The sequence below is a fragment of the Schistocerca gregaria genome, unplaced genomic scaffold, assembly GCF_023897955.1.
Source record: "Schistocerca gregaria isolate iqSchGreg1 unplaced genomic scaffold, iqSchGreg1.2 ptg000395l, whole genome shotgun sequence".
Classification (NCBI taxonomy): domain Eukaryota; kingdom Metazoa; phylum Arthropoda; class Insecta; order Orthoptera; family Acrididae; genus Schistocerca; species Schistocerca gregaria.
Window position 1 is genome coordinate 609771 of NW_026061834.1, and position 19655 is coordinate 629425.

Sequence of the window (19655 nt, forward strand, 5' to 3'; positions counted from 1 at the left end):
CAAGTCAAATGTTTTACCGCGTGTATCTGCTAGATACTGCCTCACACACTTTGGAGAGGCTCACTCCTTCCTCTGCCTCGTTCTCTGCACACTAGTTGCACGTGGCATCGATATAGCACAGCTTTTCTAGCGTCAGCGAAGTCAATATTACATGAATCGAGTCGACATGTTTGCTAGTTACGACGATGGAAGCAGAAGAAATGTGTGTGGTACTTTACTGCATCTGCTGTTCGCCTTTCGGCGTCCCTGTGTTCTTTCAGACGAAGATGACTGTGAAATTGGCAACGGGGCAGACGTGCAAAAGAGGGGCGCTGTGCGTCAGCCGAAATAGCTCAGTTGGGAGAGCGTTAGACTGAAGATCTAAAGGTCCCTGGTTCGATCCCGGGTTTCGGCACGGCTTCGTTTTGAAGCCGACGCCAATGGAATTGCTCTGACTTTGTGATAATGTAACTACAGCCGAGAACGGACATGACTCCCTTCTGTAACTGTTCTGGTTGTCTAGTGCTTGCCATAAGAGGAACGCAGTAGGCAACTCTCTGAGAAGTAAGAAAATAAAAAAAACGTCCTACTGACTGCGTTCCCTGTTTTGTGCCAGGAGGTGAAGAACGTATCAAGCGGAACCGTGAAATGAGCGAAAACGTGGGAAACATTGCATTCGAAGTGCTTGTGAATTTTCCAATTGCCCGATGAGTGTCGACAAAACACGTAAATCCTCTACTCCAACGTATGAGACGTAACGACTGCTGCAGTTTGTTTTTGCATCGTGTGTCAACATTGTTCGATGGTCTGTTACGAGCTTTGCGCGATAAGTTTGCAGACAGCATTCAGGCGACGTTTAACTACTAACAGCTCCATGCAGCGATTGCACAACAGTAAAGGACATGAGTCAATGTGTCGTTGTGCATCGTGAGATGTTTCATAAGGCGTTGTGAGCCCGGATAGCTCAGTCGGTAGAGCATTAGGCTTTTAACCTAAGGGTCCAGGATTCAAGTCCCTGTTCGGGCGGAAATTTTAATAATTTGGTAGCGTTGCCTCTGGTAGTGGTGGAAACACTACGGAAAAGAATGCAGCAACGCCGTTTTCTGACACCACAGTGCTTTAAACGGTTCAATTTGCACGTGTCGGGAGAACGCTGCGTTCGGGGCAGCCGTGGCCGAGTGGTTAAGGCGTCTGACTCGAAAGTAGTTTCGAATCCCGCCGGCTGCGTGCGATTCTGCGTAAAGAGCAGCAAATATTTTCACACGCATGAATGAGCGTGCAAACCAATGACGCCATTCTAAACAAGACGAAAATTTCCGTTTAAGAATGCTGAGTTTCACGACGGCCGCTGCTTCCTGTGCCTACCGGTCCACCTCGCACTGACGATGTGACTGCAGGAAGCCGTCGCAGGCCCACGAGTGCGCCCCCGTCATTTTCTCGCGCCTTCGCCGAGTTCGTGAGTACACACACGTGCTTGAAATTGTTGGACAGAGTGAAGGTTCATTCCTTTTTAAGAATTGCAATTCAATCAGTCGAGTGCGGCAAAAGCAATGGCGCCGCGTTTCTTTTCAATGATCTCGCAGCTACTTGCAAGTATGTCCATCCCTTAAGACGCCAGAAAACTAGCGTCAGCGGCGCGTCAGTGGGAAGTCGGTGAAGTCGCCATTGGAGCCATAAGCCAGCAATTACGACATGCGAATCACTCGCACACGACGCAGCTGTATGACAATGCTCGTGCGTGGGTGCGGATAGCTCAGTCGGTAGAGCGTTAGGTTTTCAACCAAAGGGTCCTGGGTTCTAGTCCCTGTCGGGGCGAAAATTAATACACTTTCGTAACGTCTAATGTGCTGGCAGTGGAATCACTACAGAAAAGAGTAAGCCCATGCTGCCTTCTGCCATGAGATTGCTTGCAAAGGTGGGAGTTTCAGTTGTCGAGAGACGCTTCTGAGACGTGCAGTCGTGGCCGAGTGGTTAAGGCGTCTGACTTGAAATCAGATTCCCTCTGGGAGCGTAGGTTCGAGTCCTGCCGACTGCGGAAATTTTCTCGCTCCCAGAAGATGGACGTTCAGCTGCATCCTAGCAGTTGCGTCACTACTAAACACGTGGGCCGCCAGCAAGGTGCAGTGTTCTTGGCTCCAGGGTGCAGCGCTACAGTCGTGCCCAGAAGCCACAGCTCATCTCCTCGTCTCACAACCGTCCACCAGGTGTCAGTGCAAGTGTCGCCTCTCTGGGCAGTGCAGATGTGATTATTTTAGCTTGCAGACGATGACGTGTAGCAATTAATGAGCAAACGCAAGTCAAATGTTTTACCGCGTGTATCTGCTAGATACTGCCTCACACACTAGATCGCGTGTTACTCCTTCCTCTGCCTCGTTCTCTGCACACTAGTTGCACGTGGCATCGATATAGCACAGCTTTTCTAGCGTCAGCGAAGTCAATATTACATGAATCGAGTCGACATGTTTGCTAGTTACGACGATGGAAGCAGAAGAAATGTGTGTGGTACTTTACTGCATCTGCTGTTCGCCTTTCGGCGTCCCTGTGTTCTTTCAGACGAAGATGACTGTGAAATTGGCAACGGGGCAGACGTGCAAAAGAGGGGCGCTGTGCGTCAGCCGAAATAGCTCAGTTGGGAGAGCGTTAGACTGAAGATCTAAAGGTCCCTGGTTCGATCCCGGGTTTCGGCACGGCTTCTTTTTGAAGCCGACGCCAATGGAATTGCTCTGACTTTGTGATAATGTAACTACAGCCGAGAACGGACATGACTCCCTTCTGTAACTGTTCTGGTTGTCTAGTGCTTGCCATAAGAGGAACGCAGTAGGCAACTCTCTGAGAAGTAAGAAAATAAAAAAAACGTCCTACTGACTGCGTTCCCTGTTTTGTGCCAGGAGGTGAAGAACGTATCAAGCGGAACCGTGAAATGAGCGAAAACGTGGGAAACATTGCATTCGAAGTGCTTGTGAATTTTCCAATTGCCCGATGAGTGTCGACAAAACACGTAAATCCTCTACTCCAACGTATGAGACGTAACGACTGCTGCAGTTTGTTTTTGCATCGTGTGTCAACATTGTTCGATGGTCTGTTACGAGCTTTGCGCGATAAGTTTGCAGACAGCATTCAGGCGACGTTTAACTACTAACAGCTCCATGCAGCGATTGCACAACAGTAAAGGACATGAGTCAATGTGTCGTTGTGCATCGTGAGATGTTTCATAAGGCGTTGTGAGCCCGGATAGCTCAGTCGGTAGAGCATTAGGCTTTTAACCTAAGGGTCCAGGATTCAAGTCCCTGTTCGGGCGGAAATTTTAATAATTTGGTAGCGTTGCCTCTGGTAGTGGTGGAAACACTACGGAAAAGAATGCAGCAACGCCGTTTTCTGACACCACAGTGCTTTAAACGGTTCAATTTGCACGTGTCGGGAGAACGCTGCGTTCGGGGCAGCCGTGGCCGAGTGGTTAAGGCGTCTGACTCGAAAGTAGTTTCGAATCCCGCCGGCTGCGTGCGATTCTGCGTAAAGAGCAGCAAATATTTTCACACGCATGAATGAGCGTGCAAACCAATGACGCCATTCTAAACAAGACGAAAATTTCCGTTTAAGAATGCTGAGTTTCACGACGGCCGCTGCTTCCTGTGCCTACCGGTCCACCTCGCACTGACGATGTGACTGCAGGAAGCCGTCGCAGGCCCACGAGTGCGCCCCCGTCATTTTCTCGCGCCTTCGCCGAGTTCGTGAGTACACACACGTGCTTGAAATTGTTGGACAGAGTGAAGGTTCATTCCTTTTTAAGAATTGCAATTCAATCAGTCGAGTGCGGCAAAAGCAATGGCGCCGCGTTTCTTTTCAATGATCTCGCAGCTACTTGCAAGTATGTCCATCCCTTAAGACGCCAGAAAACTAGCGTCAGCGGCGCGTCAGTGGGAAGTCGGTGAAGTCGCCATTGGAGCCATAAGCCAGCAATTACGACATGCGAATCACTCGCACACGACGCAGCTGTATGACAATGCTCGTGCGTGGGTGCGGATAGCTCAGTCGGTAGAGCGTTAGGTTTTCAACCAAAGGGTCCTGGGTTCTAGTCCCTGTCGGGGCGAAAATTAATACACTTTCGTAACGTCTAATGTGCTGGCAGTGGAATCACTACAGAAAAGAGTAAGCCCATGCTGCCTTCTGCCATGAGATTGCTTGCAAAGGTGGGAGTTTCAGTTGTCGAGAGACGCTTCTGAGACGTGCAGTCGTGGCCGAGTGGTTAAGGCGTCTGACTTGAAATCAGATTCCCTCTGGGAGCGTAGGTTCGAGTCCTGCCGACTGCGGAAATTTTCTCGCTCCCAGAAGATGGACGTTCAGCTGCATCCTAGCAGTTGCGTCACTACTAAACACGTGGGCCGCCAGCAAGGTGCAGTGTTCTTGGCTCCAGGGTGCAGCGCTACAGTCGTGCCCAGAAGCCACAGCTCATCTCCTCGTCTCACAACCGTCCACCAGGTGTCAGTGCAAGTGTCGCCTCTCTGGGCAGTGCAGATGTGATTATTTTAGCTTGCAGACGATGACGTGTAGCAATTAATGAGCAAACGCAAGTCAAATGTTTTACCGCGTGTATCTGCTAGATACTGCCTCACACACTTTGGAGAGGCTCACTCCTTCCTCTGCCTCGTTCTCTGCACACTAGTTGCACGTGGCATCGATATAGCACAGCTTTTCTAGCGTCAGCGAAGTCAATATTACATGAATCGAGTCGACATGTTTGCTAGTTACGACGATGGAAGCAGAAGAAATGTGTGTGGTACTTTACTGCATCTGCTGTTCGCCTTTCGGCGTCCCTGTGTTCTTTCAGACGAAGATGACTGTGAAATTGGCAACGGGGCAGACGTGCAAAAGAGGGGCGCTGTGCGTCAGCCGAAATAGCTCAGTTGGGAGAGCGTTAGACTGAAGATCTAAAGGTCCCTGGTTCGATCCCGGGTTTCGGCACGGCTTCGTTTTGAAGCCGACGCCAATGGAATTGCTCTGACTTTGTGATAATGTAACTACAGCCGAGAACGGACATGACTCCCTTCTGTAACTGTTCTGGTTGTCTAGTGCTTGCCATAAGAGGAACGCAGTAGGCAACTCTCTGAGAAGTAAGAAAATAAAAAAAACGTCCTACTGACTGCGTTCCCTGTTTTGTGCCAGGAGGTGAAGAACGTATCAAGCGGAACCGTGAAATGAGCGAAAACGTGGGAAACATTGCATTCGAAGTGCTTGTGAATTTTCCAATTGCCCGATGAGTGTCGACAAAACACGTAAATCCTCTACTCCAACGTATGAGACGTAACGACTGCTGCAGTTTGTTTTTGCATCGTGTGTCAACATTGTTCGATGGTCTGTTACGAGCTTTGCGCGATAAGTTTGCAGACAGCATTCAGGCGACGTTTAACTACTAACAGCTCCATGCAGCGATTGCACAACAGTAAAGGACATGAGTCAATGTGTCGTTGTGCATCGTGAGATGTTTCATAAGGCGTTGTGAGCCCGGATAGCTCAGTCGGTAGAGCATTAGGCTTTTAACCTAAGGGTCCAGGATTCAAGTCCCTGTTCGGGCGGAAATTTTAATAATTTGGTAGCGTTGCCTCTGGTAGTGGTGGAAACACTACGGAAAAGAATGCAGCAACGCCGTTTTCTGACACCACAGTGCTTTAAACGGTTCAATTTGCACGTGTCGGGAGAACGCTGCGTTCGGGGCAGCCGTGGCCGAGTGGTTAAGGCGTCTGACTCGAAAGTAGTTTCGAATCCCGCCGGCTGCGTGCGATTCTGCGTAAAGAGCAGCAAATATTTTCACACGCATGAATGAGCGTGCAAACCAATGACGCCATTCTAAACAAGACGAAAATTTCCGTTTAAGAATGCTGAGTTTCACGACGGCCGCTGCTTCCTGTGCCTACCGGTCCACCTCGCACTGACGATGTGACTGCAGGAAGCCGTCGCAGGCCCACGAGTGCGCCCCCGTCATTTTCTCGCGCCTTCGCCGAGTTCGTGAGTACACACACGTGCTTGAAATTGTTGGACAGAGTGAAGGTTCATTCCTTTTTAAGAATTGCAATTCAATCAGTCGAGTGCGGCAAAAGCAATGGCGCCGCGTTTCTTTTCAATGATCTCGCAGCTACTTGCAAGTATGTCCATCCCTTAAGACGCCAGAAAACTAGCGTCAGCGGCGCGTCAGTGGGAAGTCGGTGAAGTCGCCATTGGAGCCATAAGCCAGCAATTACGACATGCGAATCACTCGCACACGACGCAGCTGTATGACAATGCTCGTGCGTGGGTGCGGATAGCTCAGTCGGTAGAGCGTTAGGTTTTCAACCAAAGGGTCCTGGGTTCTAGTCCCTGTCGGGGCGAAAATTAATACACTTTCGTAACGTCTAATGTGCTGGCAGTGGAATCACTACAGAAAAGAGTAAGCCCATGCTGCCTTCTGCCATGAGATTGCTTGCAAAGGTGGGAGTTTCAGTTGTCGAGAGACGCTTCTGAGACGTGCAGTCGTGGCCGAGTGGTTAAGGCGTCTGACTTGAAATCAGATTCCCTCTGGGAGCGTAGGTTCGAGTCCTGCCGACTGCGGAAATTTTCTCGCTCCCAGAAGATGGACGTTCAGCTGCATCCTAGCAGTTGCGTCACTACTAAACACGTGGGCCGCCAGCAAGGTGCAGTGTTCTTGGCTCCAGGGTGCAGCGCTACAGTCGTGCCCAGAAGCCACAGCTCATCTCCTCGTCTCACAACCGTCCACCAGGTGTCAGTGCAAGTGTCGCCTCTCTGGGCAGTGCAGATGTGATTATTTTAGCTTGCAGACGATGACGTGTAGCAATTAATGAGCAAACGCAAGTCAAATGTTTTACCGCGTGTATCTGCTAGATACTGCCTCACACACTTTGGAGAGGCTCACTCCTTCCTCTGCCTCGTTCTCTGCACACTAGTTGCACGTGGCATCGATATAGCACAGCTTTTCTAGCGTCAGCGAAGTCAATATTACATGAATCGAGTCGACATGTTTGCTAGTTACGACGATGGAAGCAGAAGAAATGTGTGTGGTACTTTACTGCATCTGCTGTTCGCCTTTCGGCGTCCCTGTGTTCTTTCAGACGAAGATGACTGTGAAATTGGCAACGGGGCAGACGTGCAAAAGAGGGGCGCTGTGCGTCAGCCGAAATAGCTCAGTTGGGAGAGCGTTAGACTGAAGATCTAAAGGTCCCTGGTTCGATCCCGGGTTTCGGCACGGCTTCGTTTTGAAGCCGACGCCAATGGAATTGCTCTGACTTTGTGATAATGTAACTACAGCCGAGAACGGACATGACTCCCTTCTGTAACTGTTCTGGTTGTCTAGTGCTTGCCATAAGAGGAACGCAGTAGGCAACTCTCTGAGAAGTAAGAAAATAAAAAAAACGTCCTACTGACTGCGTTCCCTGTTTTGTGCCAGGAGGTGAAGAACGTATCAAGCGGAACCGTGAAATGAGCGAAAACGTGGGAAACATTGCATTCGAAGTGCTTGTGAATTTTCCAATTGCCCGATGAGTGTCGACAAAACACGTAAATCCTCTACTCCAACGTATGAGACGTAACGACTGCTGCAGTTTGTTTTTGCATCGTGTGTCAACATTGTTCGATGGTCTGTTACGAGCTTTGCGCGATAAGTTTGCAGACAGCATTCAGGCGACGTTTAACTACTAACAGCTCCATGCAGCGATTGCACAACAGTAAAGGACATGAGTCAATGTGTCGTTGTGCATCGTGAGATGTTTCATAAGGCGTTGTGAGCCCGGATAGCTCAGTCGGTAGAGCATTAGGCTTTTAACCTAAGGGTCCAGGATTCAAGTCCCTGTTCGGGCGGAAATTTTAATAATTTGGTAGCGTTGCCTCTGGTAGTGGTGGAAACACTACGGAAAAGAATGCAGCAACGCCGTTTTCTGACACCACAGTGCTTTAAACGGTTCAATTTGCACGTGTCGGGAGAACGCTGCGTTCGGGGCAGCCGTGGCCGAGTGGTTAAGGCGTCTGACTCGAAAGTAGTTTCGAATCCCGCCGGCTGCGTGCGATTCTGCGTAAAGAGCAGCAAATATTTTCACACGCATGAATGAGCGTGCAAACCAATGACGCCATTCTAAACAAGACGAAAATTTCCGTTTAAGAATGCTGAGTTTCACGACGGCCGCTGCTTCCTGTGCCTACCGGTCCACCTCGCACTGACGATGTGACTGCAGGAAGCCGTCGCAGGCCCACGAGTGCGCCCCCGTCATTTTCTCGCGCCTTCGCCGAGTTCGTGAGTACACACACGTGCTTGAAATTGTTGGACAGAGTGAAGGTTCATTCCTTTTTAAGAATTGCAATTCAATCAGTCGAGTGCGGCAAAAGCAATGGCGCCGCGTTTCTTTTCAATGATCTCGCAGCTACTTGCAAGTATGTCCATCCCTTAAGACGCCAGAAAACTAGCGTCAGCGGCGCGTCAGTGGGAAGTCGGTGAAGTCGCCATTGGAGCCATAAGCCAGCAATTACGACATGCGAATCACTCGCACACGACGCAGCTGTATGACAATGCTCGTGCGTGGGTGCGGATAGCTCAGTCGGTAGAGCGTTAGGTTTTCAACCAAAGGGTCCTGGGTTCTAGTCCCTGTCGGGGCGAAAATTAATACACTTTCGTAACGTCTAATGTGCTGGCAGTGGAATCACTACAGAAAAGAGTAAGCCCATGCTGCCTTCTGCCATGAGATTGCTTGCAAAGGTGGGAGTTTCAGTTGTCGAGAGACGCTTCTGAGACGTGCAGTCGTGGCCGAGTGGTTAAGGCGTCTGACTTGAAATCAGATTCCCTCTGGGAGCGTAGGTTCGAGTCCTGCCGACTGCGGAAATTTTCTCGCTCCCAGAAGATGGACGTTCAGCTGCATCCTAGCAGTTGCGTCCCTACTAAACACGTGGGCCGCCAGCAAGGTGCAGTGTTCTTGGCTCCAGGGTGCAGCGCTACAGTCGTGCCCAGAAGCCACAGCTCATCTCCTCGTCTCACAACCGTCCACCAGGTGTCAGTGCAAGTGTCGCCTCTCTGGGCAGTGCAGATGTGATTATTTTAGCTTGCAGACGATGACGTGTAGCAATTAATGAGCAAACGCAAGTCAAATGTTTTACCGCGTGTATCTGCTAGATACTGCCTCACACACTTTGGAGAGGCTCACTCCTTCCTCTGCCTCGTTCTCTGCACACTAGTTGCACGTGGCATCGATATAGCACAGCTTTTCTAGCGTCAGCGAAGTCAATATTACATGAATCGAGTCGACATGTTTGCTAGTTACGACGATGGAAGCAGAAGAAATGTGTGTGGTACTTTACTGCATCTGCTGTTCGCCTTTCGGCGTCCCTGTGTTCTTTCAGACGAAGATGACTGTGAAATTGGCAACGGGGCAGACGTGCAAAAGAGGGGCGCTGTGCGTCAGCCGAAATAGCTCAGTTGGGAGAGCGTTAGACTGAAGATCTAAAGGTCCCTGGTTCGATCCCGGGTTTCGGCACGGCTTCGTTTTGAAGCCGACGCCAATGGAATTGCTCTGACTTTGTGATAATGTAACTACAGCCGAGAACGGACATGACTCCCTTCTGTAACTGTTCTGGTTGTCTAGTGCTTGCCATAAGAGGAACGCAGTAGGCAACTCTCTGAGAAGTAAGAAAATAAAAAAAACGTCCTACTGACTGCGTTCCCTGTTTTGTGCCAGGAGGTGAAGAACGTATCAAGCGGAACCGTGAAATGAGCGAAAACGTGGGAAACATTGCATTCGAAGTGCTTGTGAATTTTCCAATTGCCCGATGAGTGTCGACAAAACACGTAAATCCTCTACTCCAACGTATGAGACGTAACGACTGCTGCAGTTTGTTTTTGCATCGTGTGTCAACATTGTTCGATGGTCTGTTACGAGCTTTGCGCGATAAGTTTGCAGACAGCATTCAGGCGACGTTTAACTACTAACAGCTCCATGCAGCGATTGCACAACAGTAAAGGACATGAGTCAATGTGTCGTTGTGCATCGTGAGATGTTTCATAAGGCGTTGTGAGCCCGGATAGCTCAGTCGGTAGAGCATTAGGCTTTTAACCTAAGGGTCCAGGATTCAAGTCCCTGTTCGGGCGGAAATTTTAATAATTTGGTAGCGTTGCCTCTGGTAGTGGTGGAAACACTACGGAAAAGAATGCAGCAACGCCGTTTTCTGACACCACAGTGCTTTAAACGGTTCAATTTGCACGTGTCGGGAGAACGCTGCGTTCGGGGCAGCCGTGGCCGAGTGGTTAAGGCGTCTGACTCGAAAGTAGTTTCGAATCCCGCCGGCTGCGTGCGATTCTGCGTAAAGAGCAGCAAATATTTTCACACGCATGAATGAGCGTGCAAACCAATGACGCCATTCTAAACAAGACGAAAATTTCCGTTTAAGAATGCTGAGTTTCACGACGGCCGCTGCTTCCTGTGCCTACCGGTCCACCTCGCACTGACGATGTGACTGCAGGAAGCCGTCGCAGGCCCACGAGTGCGCCCCCGTCATTTTCTCGCGCCTTCGCCGAGTTCGTGAGTACACACACGTGCTTGAAATTGTTGGACAGAGTGAAGGTTCATTCCTTTTTAAGAATTGCAATTCAATCAGTCGAGTGCGGCAAAAGCAATGGCGCCGCGTTTCTTTTCAATGATCTCGCAGCTACTTGCAAGTATGTCCATCCCTTAAGACGCCAGAAAACTAGCGTCAGCGGCGCGTCAGTGGGAAGTCGGTGAAGTCGCCATTGGAGCCATAAGCCAGCAATTACGACATGCGAATCACTCGCACACGACGCAGCTGTATGACAATGCTCGTGCGTGGGTGCGGATAGCTCAGTCGGTAGAGCGTTAGGTTTTCAACCAAAGGGTCCTGGGTTCTAGTCCCTGTCGGGGCGAAAATTAATACACTTTCGTAACGTCTAATGTGCTGGCAGTGGAATCACTACAGAAAAGAGTAAGCCCATGCTGCCTTCTGCCATGAGATTGCTTGCAAAGGTGGGAGTTTCAGTTGTCGAGAGACGCTTCTGAGACGTGCAGTCGTGGCCGAGTGGTTAAGGCGTCTGACTTGAAATCAGATTCCCTCTGGGAGCGTAGGTTCGAGTCCTGCCGACTGCGGAAATTTTCTCGCTCCCAGAAGATGGACGTTCAGCTGCATCCTAGCAGTTGCGTCACTACTAAACACGTGGGCCGCCAGCAAGGTGCAGTGTTCTTGGCTCCAGGGTGCAGCGCTACAGTCGTGCCCAGAAGCCACAGCTCATCTCCTCGTCTCACAACCGTCCACCAGGTGTCAGTGCAAGTGTCGCCTCTCTGGGCAGTGCAGATGTGATTATTTTAGCTTGCAGACGATGACGTGTAGCAATTAATGAGCAAACGCAAGTCAAATGTTTTACCGCGTGTATCTGCTAGATACTGCCTCACACACTTTGGAGAGGCTCACTCCTTCCTCTGCCTCGTTCTCTGCACACTAGTTGCACGTGGCATCGATATAGCACAGCTTTTCTAGCGTCAGCGAAGTCAATATTACATGAATCGAGTCGACATGTTTGCTAGTTACGACGATGGAAGCAGAAGAAATGTGTGTGGTACTTTACTGCATCTGCTGTTCGCCTTTCGGCGTCCCTGTGTTCTTTCAGACGAAGATGACTGTGAAATTGGCAACGGGGCAGACGTGCAAAAGAGGGGCGCTGTGCGTCAGCCGAAATAGCTCAGTTGGGAGAGCGTTAGACTGAAGATCTAAAGGTCCCTGGTTCGATCCCGGGTTTCGGCACGGCTTCGTTTTGAAGCCGACGCCAATGGAATTGCTCTGACTTTGTGATAATGTAACTACAGCCGAGAACGGACATGACTCCCTTCTGTAACTGTTCTGGTTGTCTAGTGCTTGCCATAAGAGGAACGCAGTAGGCAACTCTCTGAGAAGTAAGAAAATAAAAAAAACGTCCTACTGACTGCGTTCCCTGTTTTGTGCCAGGAGGTGAAGAACGTATCAAGCGGAACCGTGAAATGAGCGAAAACGTGGGAAACATTGCATTCGAAGTGCTTGTGAATTTTCCAATTGCCCGATGAGTGTCGACAAAACACGTAAATCCTCTACTCCAACGTATGAGACGTAACGACTGCTGCAGTTTGTTTTTGCATCGTGTGTCAACATTGTTCGATGGTCTGTTACGAGCTTTGCGCGATAAGTTTGCAGACAGCATTCAGGCGACGTTTAACTACTAACAGCTCCATGCAGCGATTGCACAACAGTAAAGGACATGAGTCAATGTGTCGTTGTGCATCGTGAGATGTTTCATAAGGCGTAGTGAGCCCGGATAGCTCAGTCGGTAGAGCATTAGGCTTTTAACCTAAGGGTCCAGGATTCAAGTCCCTGTTCGGGCGGAAATTTTAATAATTTGGTAGCGTTGCCTCTGGTAGTGGTGGAAACACTACGGAAAAGAATGCAGCAACGCCGTTTTCTGACACCACAGTGCTTTAAACGGTTCAATTTGCACGTGTCGCGAGAACGCTGCGTTCGGGGCAGTCGTGGCCGAGTGGTTAAGGCGTCTGACTCGAAAGTAGTTTCGAATCCCGCCGGCTGCGTGCGATTCTGCGTAAAGAGCAGCAAATATTTTCACACGCATGAATGAGCGTGCAAACCAATGACGCCATTCTAAACAAGACGAAAATTTCCGTTTAAGAATGCTGAGTTTCACGACGGCCGCTGCTTCCTGTGCCTACCGGTCCACCTCGCACTGACGATGTGACTGCAGGAAGCCGTCGCAGGCCCACGAGTGCGCCCCCGTCATTTTCTCGCGCCTTCGCCGAGTTCGTGAGTACACACACGTGCTTGAAATTGTTGGACAGAGTGAAGGTTCATTCCTTTTTAAGAATTGCAATTCAATCAGTCGAGTGCGGCAAAAGCAATGGCGCCGCGTTTCTTTTCAATGATCTCGCAGCTACTTGCAAGTATGTCCATCCCTTAAGACGCCAGAAAACTAGCGTCAGCGGCGCGTCAGTGGGAAGTCGGTGAAGTCGCCATTGGAGCCATAAGCCAGCAATTACGACATGCGAATCACTCGCACACGACGCAGCTGTATGACAATGCTCGTGCGTGGGTGCGGATAGCTCAGTCGGTAGAGCGTTAGGTTTTCAACCAAAGGGTCCTGGGTTCTAGTCCCTGTCGGGGCGAAAATTAATACACTTTCGTAACGTCTAATGTGCTGGCAGTGGAATCACTACAGAAAAGAGTAAGCCCATGCTGCCTTCTGCCATGAGATTGCTTGCAAAGGTGGGAGTTTCAGTTGTCGAGAGACGCTTCTGAGACGTGCAGTCGTGGCCGAGTGGTTAAGGCGTCTGACTTGAAATCAGATTCCCTCTGGGAGCGTAGGTTCGAGTCCTGCCGACTGCGGAAATTTTCTCGCTCCCAGAAGATGGACGTTCAGCTGCATCCTAGCAGTTGCGTCACTACTAAACACGTGGGCCGCCAGCAAGGTGCAGTGTTCTTGGCTCCAGGGTGCAGCGCTACAGTCGTGCCCAGAAGCCACAGCTCATCTCCTCGTCTAACAACCGTCCACCAGGTGTCAGTGCAAGTGTCGCCTCTCTGGGCAGTGCAGATGTGATTATTTTAGCTTGCAGACGATGACGTGTAGCAATTAATGAGCAAACGCAAGTCAAATGTTTTACCGCGTGTATCTGCTAGATACTGCCTCACACACTTTGGAGAGGCTCACTCCTTCCTCTGCCTCGTTCTCTGCACACTAGTTGCACGTGGCATCGATATAGCACAGCTTTTCTAGCGTCAGCGAAGTCAATATTACATGAATCGAGTCGACATGTTTGCTAGTTACGACGATGGAAGCAGAAGAAATGTGTGTGGTACTTTACTGCATCTGCTGTTCGCCTTTCGGCGTCCCTGTGTTCTTTCAGACGAAGATGACTGTGAAATTGGCAACGGGGCAGACGTGCAAAAGAGGGGCGCTGTGCGTCAGCCGAAATAGCTCAGTTGGGAGAGCGTTAGACTGAAGATCTAAAGGTCCCTGGTTCGATCCCGGGTTTCGGCACGGCTTCGTTTTGAAGCCGACGCCAATGGAATTGCTCTGACTTTGTGATAATGTAACTACAGCCGAGAACGGACATGACTCCCTTCTGTAACTGTTCTGGTTGTCTAGTGCTTGCCATAAGAGGAACGCAGTAGGCAACTCTCTGAGAAGTAAGAAAATAAAAAAAACGTCCTACTGACTGCGTTCCCTGTTTTGTGCCAGGAGGTGAAGAACGTATCAAGCGGAACCGTGAAATGAGCGAAAACGTGGGAAACATTGCATTCGAAGTGCTTGTGAATTTTCCAATTGCCCGATGAGTGTCGACAAAACACGTAAATCCTCTACTCCAACGTATGAGACGTAACGACTGCTGCAGTTTGTTTTTGCATCGTGTGTCAACATTGTTCGATGGTCTGTTACGAGCTTTGCGCGATAAGTTTGCAGACAGCATTCAGGCGACGTTTAACTACTAACAGCTCCATGCAGCGATTGCACAACAGTAAAGGACATGAGTCAATGTGTCGTTGTGCATCGTGAGATGTTTCATAAGGCGTTGTGAGCCCGGATAGCTCAGTCGGTAGAGCATTAGGCTTTTAACCTAAGGGTCCAGGATTCAAGTCCCTGTTCGGGCGGAAATTTTAATAATTTGGTAGCGTTGCCTCTGGTAGTGGTGGAAACACTACGGAAAAGAATGCAGCAACGCCGTTTTCTGACACCACAGTGCTTTAAACGGTTCAATTTGCACGTGTCGGGAGAACGCTGCGTTCGGGGCAGCCGTGGCCGAGTGGTTAAGGCGTCTGACTCGAAAGTAGTTTCGAATCCCGCCGGCTGCGTGCGATTCTGCGTAAAGAGCAGCAAATATTTTCACACGCATGAATGAGCGTGCAAACCAATGACGCCATTCTAAACAAGACGAAAATTTCCGTTTAAGAATGCTGAGTTTCACGACGGCCGCTGCTTCCTGTGCCTACCGGTCCACCTCGCACTGACGATGTGACTGCAGGAAGCCGTCGCAGGCCCACGAGTGCGCCCCCGTCATTTTCTCGCGCCTTCGCCGAGTTCGTGAGTACACACACGTGCTTGAAATTGTTGGACAGAGTGAAGGTTCATTCCTTTTTAAGAATTGCAATTCAATCAGTCGAGTGCGGCAAAAGCAATGGCGCCGCGTTTCTTTTCAATGATCTCGCAGCTACTTGCAAGTATGTCCATCCCTTAAGACGCCAGAAAACTAGCGTCAGCGGCGCGTCAGTGGGAAGTCGGTGAAGTCGCCATTGGAGCCATAAGCCAGCAATTACGACATGCGAATCACTCGCACACGACGCAGCTGTATGACAATGCTCGTGCGTGGGTGCGGATAGCTCAGTCGGTAGAGCGTTAGGTTTTCAACCAAAGGGTCCTGGGTTCTAGTCCCTGTCGGGGCGAAAATTAATACACTTTCGTAACGTCTAATGTGCTGGCAGTGGAATCACTACAGAAAAGAGTAAGCCCATGCTGCCTTCTGCCATGAGATTGCTTGCAAAGGTGGGAGTTTCAGTTGTCGAGAGACGCTTCTGAGACGTGCAGTCGTGGCCGAGTGGTTAAGGCGTCTGACTTGAAATCAGATTCCCTCTGGGAGCGTAGGTTCGAGTCCTGCCGACTGCGGAAATTTTCTCGCTCCCAGAAGATGGACGTTCAGCTGCATCCTAGCAGTTGCGTCACTACTAAACACGTGGGCCGCCAGCAAGGTGCAGTGTTCTTGGCTCCAGGGTGCAGCGCTACAGTCGTGCCCAGAAGCCACAGCTCATCTCCTCGTCTCACAACCGTCCACCAGGTGTCAGTGCAAGTGTCGCCTCTCTGGGCAGTGCAGATGTGATTATTTTAGCTTGCAGACGATGACGTGTAGCAATTAATGAGCAAACGCAAGTCAAATGTTTTACCGCGTGTATCTGCTAGATACTGCCTCACACACTTTGGAGAGGCTCACTCCTTCCTCTGCCTCGTTCTCTGCACACTAGTTGCACGTGGCATCGATATAGCACAGCTTTTCTAGCGTCAGCGAAGTCAATATTACATGAATCGAGTCGACATGTTTGCTAGTTACGACGATGGAAGCAGAAGAAATGTGTGTGGTACTTTACTGCATCTGCTGTTCGCCTTTCGGCGTCCCTGTGTTCTTTCAGACGAAGATGACTGTGAAATTGGCAACGGGGCAGACGTGCAAAAGAGGGGCGCTGTGCGTCAGCCGAAATAGCTCAGTTGGGAGAGCGTTAGACTGAAGATCTAAAGGTCCCTGGTTCGATCCCGGGTTTCGGCACGGCTTCGTTTTGAAGCCGACGCCAATGGAATTGCTCTGACTTTGTGATAATGTAACTACAGCCGAGAACGGACATGACTCCCTTCTGTAACTGTTCTGGTTGTCTAGTGCTTGCCATAAGAGGAACGCAGTAGGCAACTCTCTGAGAAGTAAGAAAATAAAAAAAACGTCCTACTGACTGCGTTCCCTGTTTTGTGCCAGGAGGTGAAGAACGTATCAAGCAGAACCGTGAAATGAGCGAAAACGTGGGAAACATTGCATTCGAAGTGCTTGTGAATTTTCCAATTGCCCGATGAGTGTCGACAAAACACGTAAATCCTCTACTCCAACGTATGAGACGTAACGACTGCTGCAGTTTGTTTTTGCATCGTGTGTCAACATTGTTCGATGGTCTGTTACGAGCTTTGCGCGATAAGTTTGCAGACAGCATTCAGGCGACGTTTAACTACTAACAGCTCCATGCAGCGATTGCACAACAGTAAAGGACATGAGTCAATGTGTCGTTGTGCATCGTGAGATGTTTCATAAGGCGTTGTGAGCCCGGATAGCTCAGTCGGTAGAGCATTAGGCTTTTAACCTAAGGGTCCAGGATTCAAGTCCCTGTTCGGGCGGAAATTTTAATAATTTGGTAGCGTTGCCTCTGGTAGTGGTGGAAACACTACGGAAAAGAATGCAGCAACGCCGTTTTCTGACACCACAGTGCTTTAAACGGTTCAATTTGCACGTGTCGCGAGAACGCTGCGTTCGGGGCAGTCGTGGCCGAGTGGTTAAGGCGTCTGACTCGAAAGTAGTTTCGAATCCCGCCGGCTGCGTGCGATTCTGCGTAAAGAGCAGCAAATATTTTCACACGCATGAATGAGCGTGCAAACCAATGACGCCATTCTAAACAAGACGAAAATTTCCGTTTAAGAATGCTGAGTTTCACGACGGCCGCTGCTTCCTGTGCCTACCGGTCCACCTCGCACTGACGATGTGACTGCAGGAAGCCGTCGCAGGCCCACGAGTGCGCCCCCGTCATTTTCTCGCGCCTTCGCCGAGTTCGTGAGTACACACACGTGCTTGAAATTGTTGGACAGAGTGAAGGTTCATTCCTTTTTAAGAATTGCAATTCAATCAGTCGAGTGCGGCAAAAGCAATGGCGCCGCGTTTCTTTTCAATGATCTCGCAGCTACTTGCAAGTATGTCCATCCCTTAAGACGCCAGAAAACTAGCGTCAGCGGCGCGTCAGTGGGAAGTCGGTGAAGTCGCCATTGGAGCCATAAGCCAGCAATTACGACATGCGAATCACTCGCACACGACGCAGCTGTATGACAATGCTCGTGCGTGGGTGCGGATAGCTCAGTCGGTAGAGCGTTAGGTTTTCAACCAAAGGGTCCTGGGTTCTAGTCCCTGTCGGGGCGAAAATTAATACACTTTCGTAACGTCTAATGTGCTGGCAGTGGAATCACTACAGAAAAGAGTAAGCCCATGCTGCCTTCTGCCATGAGATTGCTTGCAAAGGTGGGAGTTTCAGTTGTCGAGAGACGCTTCTGAGACGTGCAGTCGTGGCCGAGTGGTTAAGGCGTCTGACTTGAAATCAGATTCCCTCTGGGAGCGTAGGTTCGAGTCCTGCCGACTGCGGAAATTTTCTCGCTCCCAGAAGATGGACGTTCAGCTGCATCCTAGCAGTTGCGTCACTACTAAACACGTGGGCCGCCAGCAAGGTGCAGTGTTCTTGGCTCCAGGGTGCAGCGCTACAGTCGTGCCCAGAAGCCACAGCTCATCTCCTCGTCTAACAACCGTCCACCAGGTGTCAGTGCAAGTGTCGCCTCTCTGGGCAGTGCAGATGTGATTATTTTAGCTTGCAGACGATGACGTGTAGCAATTAATGAGCAAACGCAAGTCAAATGTTTTACCGCGTGTATCTGCTAGATACTGCCTCACACACTTTGGAGAGGCTCACTCCTTCCTCTGCCTCGTTCTCTGCACACTAGTTGCACGTGGCATCGATATAGCACAGCTTTTCTAGCGTCAGCGAAGTCAATATTACATGAATCGAGTCGACATGTTTGCTAGTTACGACGATGGAAGCAGAAGAAATGTGTGTGGTACTTTACTGCATCTGCTGTTCGCCTTTCGGCGTCCCTGTGTTCTTTCAGACGAAGATGACTGTGAAATTGGCAACGGGGCAGACGTGCAAAAGAGGGGCGCTGTGCGTCAGCCGAAATAGCTCAGTTGGGAGAGCGTTAGACTGAAGATCTAAAGGTCCCTGGTTCGATCCCGGGTTTCGGCACGGCTTCGTTTTGAAGCCGACGCCAATGGAATTGCTCTGACTTTGTGATAATGTAACTACAGCCGAGAACGGACATGACTCCCTTCTGTAACTGTTCTGGTTGTCTAGTGCTTGCCATAAGAGGAACGCAGTAGGCAACTCTCTGAGAAGTAAGAAAATAAAAAAAACGTCCTACTGACTGCGTTCCCTGTTTTGTGCCAGGAGGTGAAGAACGTATCAAGCGGAACCGTGAAATGAGCGAAAACGTGGGAAACATTGCATTCGAAGTGCTTGTGAATTTTCCAATTGCCCGATGAGTGTCGACAAAACACGTAAATCCTCTACTCCAACGTATGAGACGTAACGACTGCTGCAGTTTGTTTTTGCATCGTGTGTCAACATTGTTCGATGGTCTGTTACGAGCTTTGCGCGATAAGTTTGCAGACAGCATTCAGGCGACGTTTAACTACTAACAGCTCCATGCAGCGATTGCACAACAGTAAAGGACATGAGTCAATGTGTCGTTGTGCATCGTGAGATGTTTCATAAGGCGTTGTGAGCCCGGATAGCTCAGTCGGTAGAGCATTAGGCTTTTAACCTAAGGGTCCAGGATTCAAGTCCCTGTTCGGGCGGAAATTTTAATAATTTGGTAGCGTTGCCTCTGGTAGTGGTGGAAACACTACGGAAAAGAATGCAGCAACGCCGTTTTCTGACACCACAGTGCTTTAAACGGTTCAATTTGCACGTGTCGGGAGAACGCTGCGTTCGGGGCAGCCGTGGCCGAGTGGTTAAGGCGTCTGACTCGAAAGTAGTTTCGAATCCCGCCGGCTGCGTGCGATTCTGCGTAAAGAGCAGCAAATATTTTCACACGCATGAATGAGCGTGCAAACCAATGACGCCATTCTAAACAAGACGAAAATTTCCGTTTAAGAATGCTGAGTTTCACGACGGCCGCTGCTTCCTGTGCCTACCGGTCCACCTCGCACTGACGATGTGACTGCAGGAAGCCGTCGCAGGCCCACGAGTGCGCCCCCGTCATTTTCTCGCGCCTTCGCCGAGTTCGTGAGTACACACACGTGCTTGAAATTGTTGGACAGAGTGAAGGT

At 50.0% G+C, this 19655-nt stretch overlaps 26 non-coding genes across 26 annotated transcripts; all 26 read left to right on the plus strand.

Annotated features, from left to right (window-relative positions):
• Positions 1–321: 321 nt before the first annotated feature.
• Trnaf-gaa (transfer RNA phenylalanine (anticodon GAA)) lies at positions 322–394 on the plus strand. The gene has a single exon. It is a non-coding gene; the product is annotated as a tRNA-Phe (tRNA).
• A 538-nt stretch (positions 395–932) lies between these two features.
• Positions 933–1005, plus strand: Trnak-uuu (transfer RNA lysine (anticodon UUU)). Its single transcript has one exon. It is a non-coding gene; the product is annotated as a tRNA-Lys (tRNA).
• A 927-nt stretch (positions 1006–1932) lies between these two features.
• Trnas-uga (transfer RNA serine (anticodon UGA)) lies at positions 1933–2014 on the plus strand. The gene has a single exon. It is a non-coding gene; the product is annotated as a tRNA-Ser (tRNA).
• Positions 2015–2593: 579 nt separating this feature from the next.
• Trnaf-gaa (transfer RNA phenylalanine (anticodon GAA)) lies at positions 2594–2666 on the plus strand. Its single transcript has one exon. It is a non-coding gene; the product is annotated as a tRNA-Phe (tRNA).
• A 538-nt stretch (positions 2667–3204) lies between these two features.
• Trnak-uuu (transfer RNA lysine (anticodon UUU)) lies at positions 3205–3277 on the plus strand. Its single transcript has one exon. It is a non-coding gene; the product is annotated as a tRNA-Lys (tRNA).
• Positions 3278–4204: 927 nt separating this feature from the next.
• Trnas-uga (transfer RNA serine (anticodon UGA)) lies at positions 4205–4286 on the plus strand. Its single transcript has one exon. It is a non-coding gene; the product is annotated as a tRNA-Ser (tRNA).
• Positions 4287–4865: 579 nt separating this feature from the next.
• Positions 4866–4938, plus strand: Trnaf-gaa (transfer RNA phenylalanine (anticodon GAA)). The gene has a single exon. It is a non-coding gene; the product is annotated as a tRNA-Phe (tRNA).
• Positions 4939–5476: 538 nt separating this feature from the next.
• Positions 5477–5549, plus strand: Trnak-uuu (transfer RNA lysine (anticodon UUU)). The gene has a single exon. It is a non-coding gene; the product is annotated as a tRNA-Lys (tRNA).
• Positions 5550–6476: 927 nt separating this feature from the next.
• Trnas-uga (transfer RNA serine (anticodon UGA)) lies at positions 6477–6558 on the plus strand. Its single transcript has one exon. It is a non-coding gene; the product is annotated as a tRNA-Ser (tRNA).
• A 579-nt stretch (positions 6559–7137) lies between these two features.
• Trnaf-gaa (transfer RNA phenylalanine (anticodon GAA)) lies at positions 7138–7210 on the plus strand. The gene has a single exon. It is a non-coding gene; the product is annotated as a tRNA-Phe (tRNA).
• Positions 7211–7748: 538 nt separating this feature from the next.
• Positions 7749–7821, plus strand: Trnak-uuu (transfer RNA lysine (anticodon UUU)). Its single transcript has one exon. It is a non-coding gene; the product is annotated as a tRNA-Lys (tRNA).
• A 927-nt stretch (positions 7822–8748) lies between these two features.
• On the plus strand, positions 8749–8830 carry Trnas-uga (transfer RNA serine (anticodon UGA)). Its single transcript has one exon. It is a non-coding gene; the product is annotated as a tRNA-Ser (tRNA).
• Positions 8831–9409: 579 nt separating this feature from the next.
• Trnaf-gaa (transfer RNA phenylalanine (anticodon GAA)) lies at positions 9410–9482 on the plus strand. The gene has a single exon. It is a non-coding gene; the product is annotated as a tRNA-Phe (tRNA).
• Positions 9483–10020: 538 nt separating this feature from the next.
• Trnak-uuu (transfer RNA lysine (anticodon UUU)) lies at positions 10021–10093 on the plus strand. The gene has a single exon. It is a non-coding gene; the product is annotated as a tRNA-Lys (tRNA).
• A 927-nt stretch (positions 10094–11020) lies between these two features.
• Trnas-uga (transfer RNA serine (anticodon UGA)) lies at positions 11021–11102 on the plus strand. The gene has a single exon. It is a non-coding gene; the product is annotated as a tRNA-Ser (tRNA).
• A 579-nt stretch (positions 11103–11681) lies between these two features.
• Positions 11682–11754, plus strand: Trnaf-gaa (transfer RNA phenylalanine (anticodon GAA)). Its single transcript has one exon. It is a non-coding gene; the product is annotated as a tRNA-Phe (tRNA).
• A 538-nt stretch (positions 11755–12292) lies between these two features.
• Positions 12293–12365, plus strand: Trnak-uuu (transfer RNA lysine (anticodon UUU)). Its single transcript has one exon. It is a non-coding gene; the product is annotated as a tRNA-Lys (tRNA).
• Positions 12366–13292: 927 nt separating this feature from the next.
• On the plus strand, positions 13293–13374 carry Trnas-uga (transfer RNA serine (anticodon UGA)). Its single transcript has one exon. It is a non-coding gene; the product is annotated as a tRNA-Ser (tRNA).
• A 579-nt stretch (positions 13375–13953) lies between these two features.
• On the plus strand, positions 13954–14026 carry Trnaf-gaa (transfer RNA phenylalanine (anticodon GAA)). Its single transcript has one exon. It is a non-coding gene; the product is annotated as a tRNA-Phe (tRNA).
• Positions 14027–14564: 538 nt separating this feature from the next.
• Positions 14565–14637, plus strand: Trnak-uuu (transfer RNA lysine (anticodon UUU)). Its single transcript has one exon. It is a non-coding gene; the product is annotated as a tRNA-Lys (tRNA).
• Positions 14638–15564: 927 nt separating this feature from the next.
• Positions 15565–15646, plus strand: Trnas-uga (transfer RNA serine (anticodon UGA)). Its single transcript has one exon. It is a non-coding gene; the product is annotated as a tRNA-Ser (tRNA).
• Positions 15647–16225: 579 nt separating this feature from the next.
• On the plus strand, positions 16226–16298 carry Trnaf-gaa (transfer RNA phenylalanine (anticodon GAA)). The gene has a single exon. It is a non-coding gene; the product is annotated as a tRNA-Phe (tRNA).
• A 538-nt stretch (positions 16299–16836) lies between these two features.
• On the plus strand, positions 16837–16909 carry Trnak-uuu (transfer RNA lysine (anticodon UUU)). The gene has a single exon. It is a non-coding gene; the product is annotated as a tRNA-Lys (tRNA).
• A 927-nt stretch (positions 16910–17836) lies between these two features.
• Trnas-uga (transfer RNA serine (anticodon UGA)) lies at positions 17837–17918 on the plus strand. The gene has a single exon. It is a non-coding gene; the product is annotated as a tRNA-Ser (tRNA).
• A 579-nt stretch (positions 17919–18497) lies between these two features.
• On the plus strand, positions 18498–18570 carry Trnaf-gaa (transfer RNA phenylalanine (anticodon GAA)). Its single transcript has one exon. It is a non-coding gene; the product is annotated as a tRNA-Phe (tRNA).
• Positions 18571–19108: 538 nt separating this feature from the next.
• On the plus strand, positions 19109–19181 carry Trnak-uuu (transfer RNA lysine (anticodon UUU)). Its single transcript has one exon. It is a non-coding gene; the product is annotated as a tRNA-Lys (tRNA).
• Positions 19182–19655: the final 474 nt, after the last annotated feature.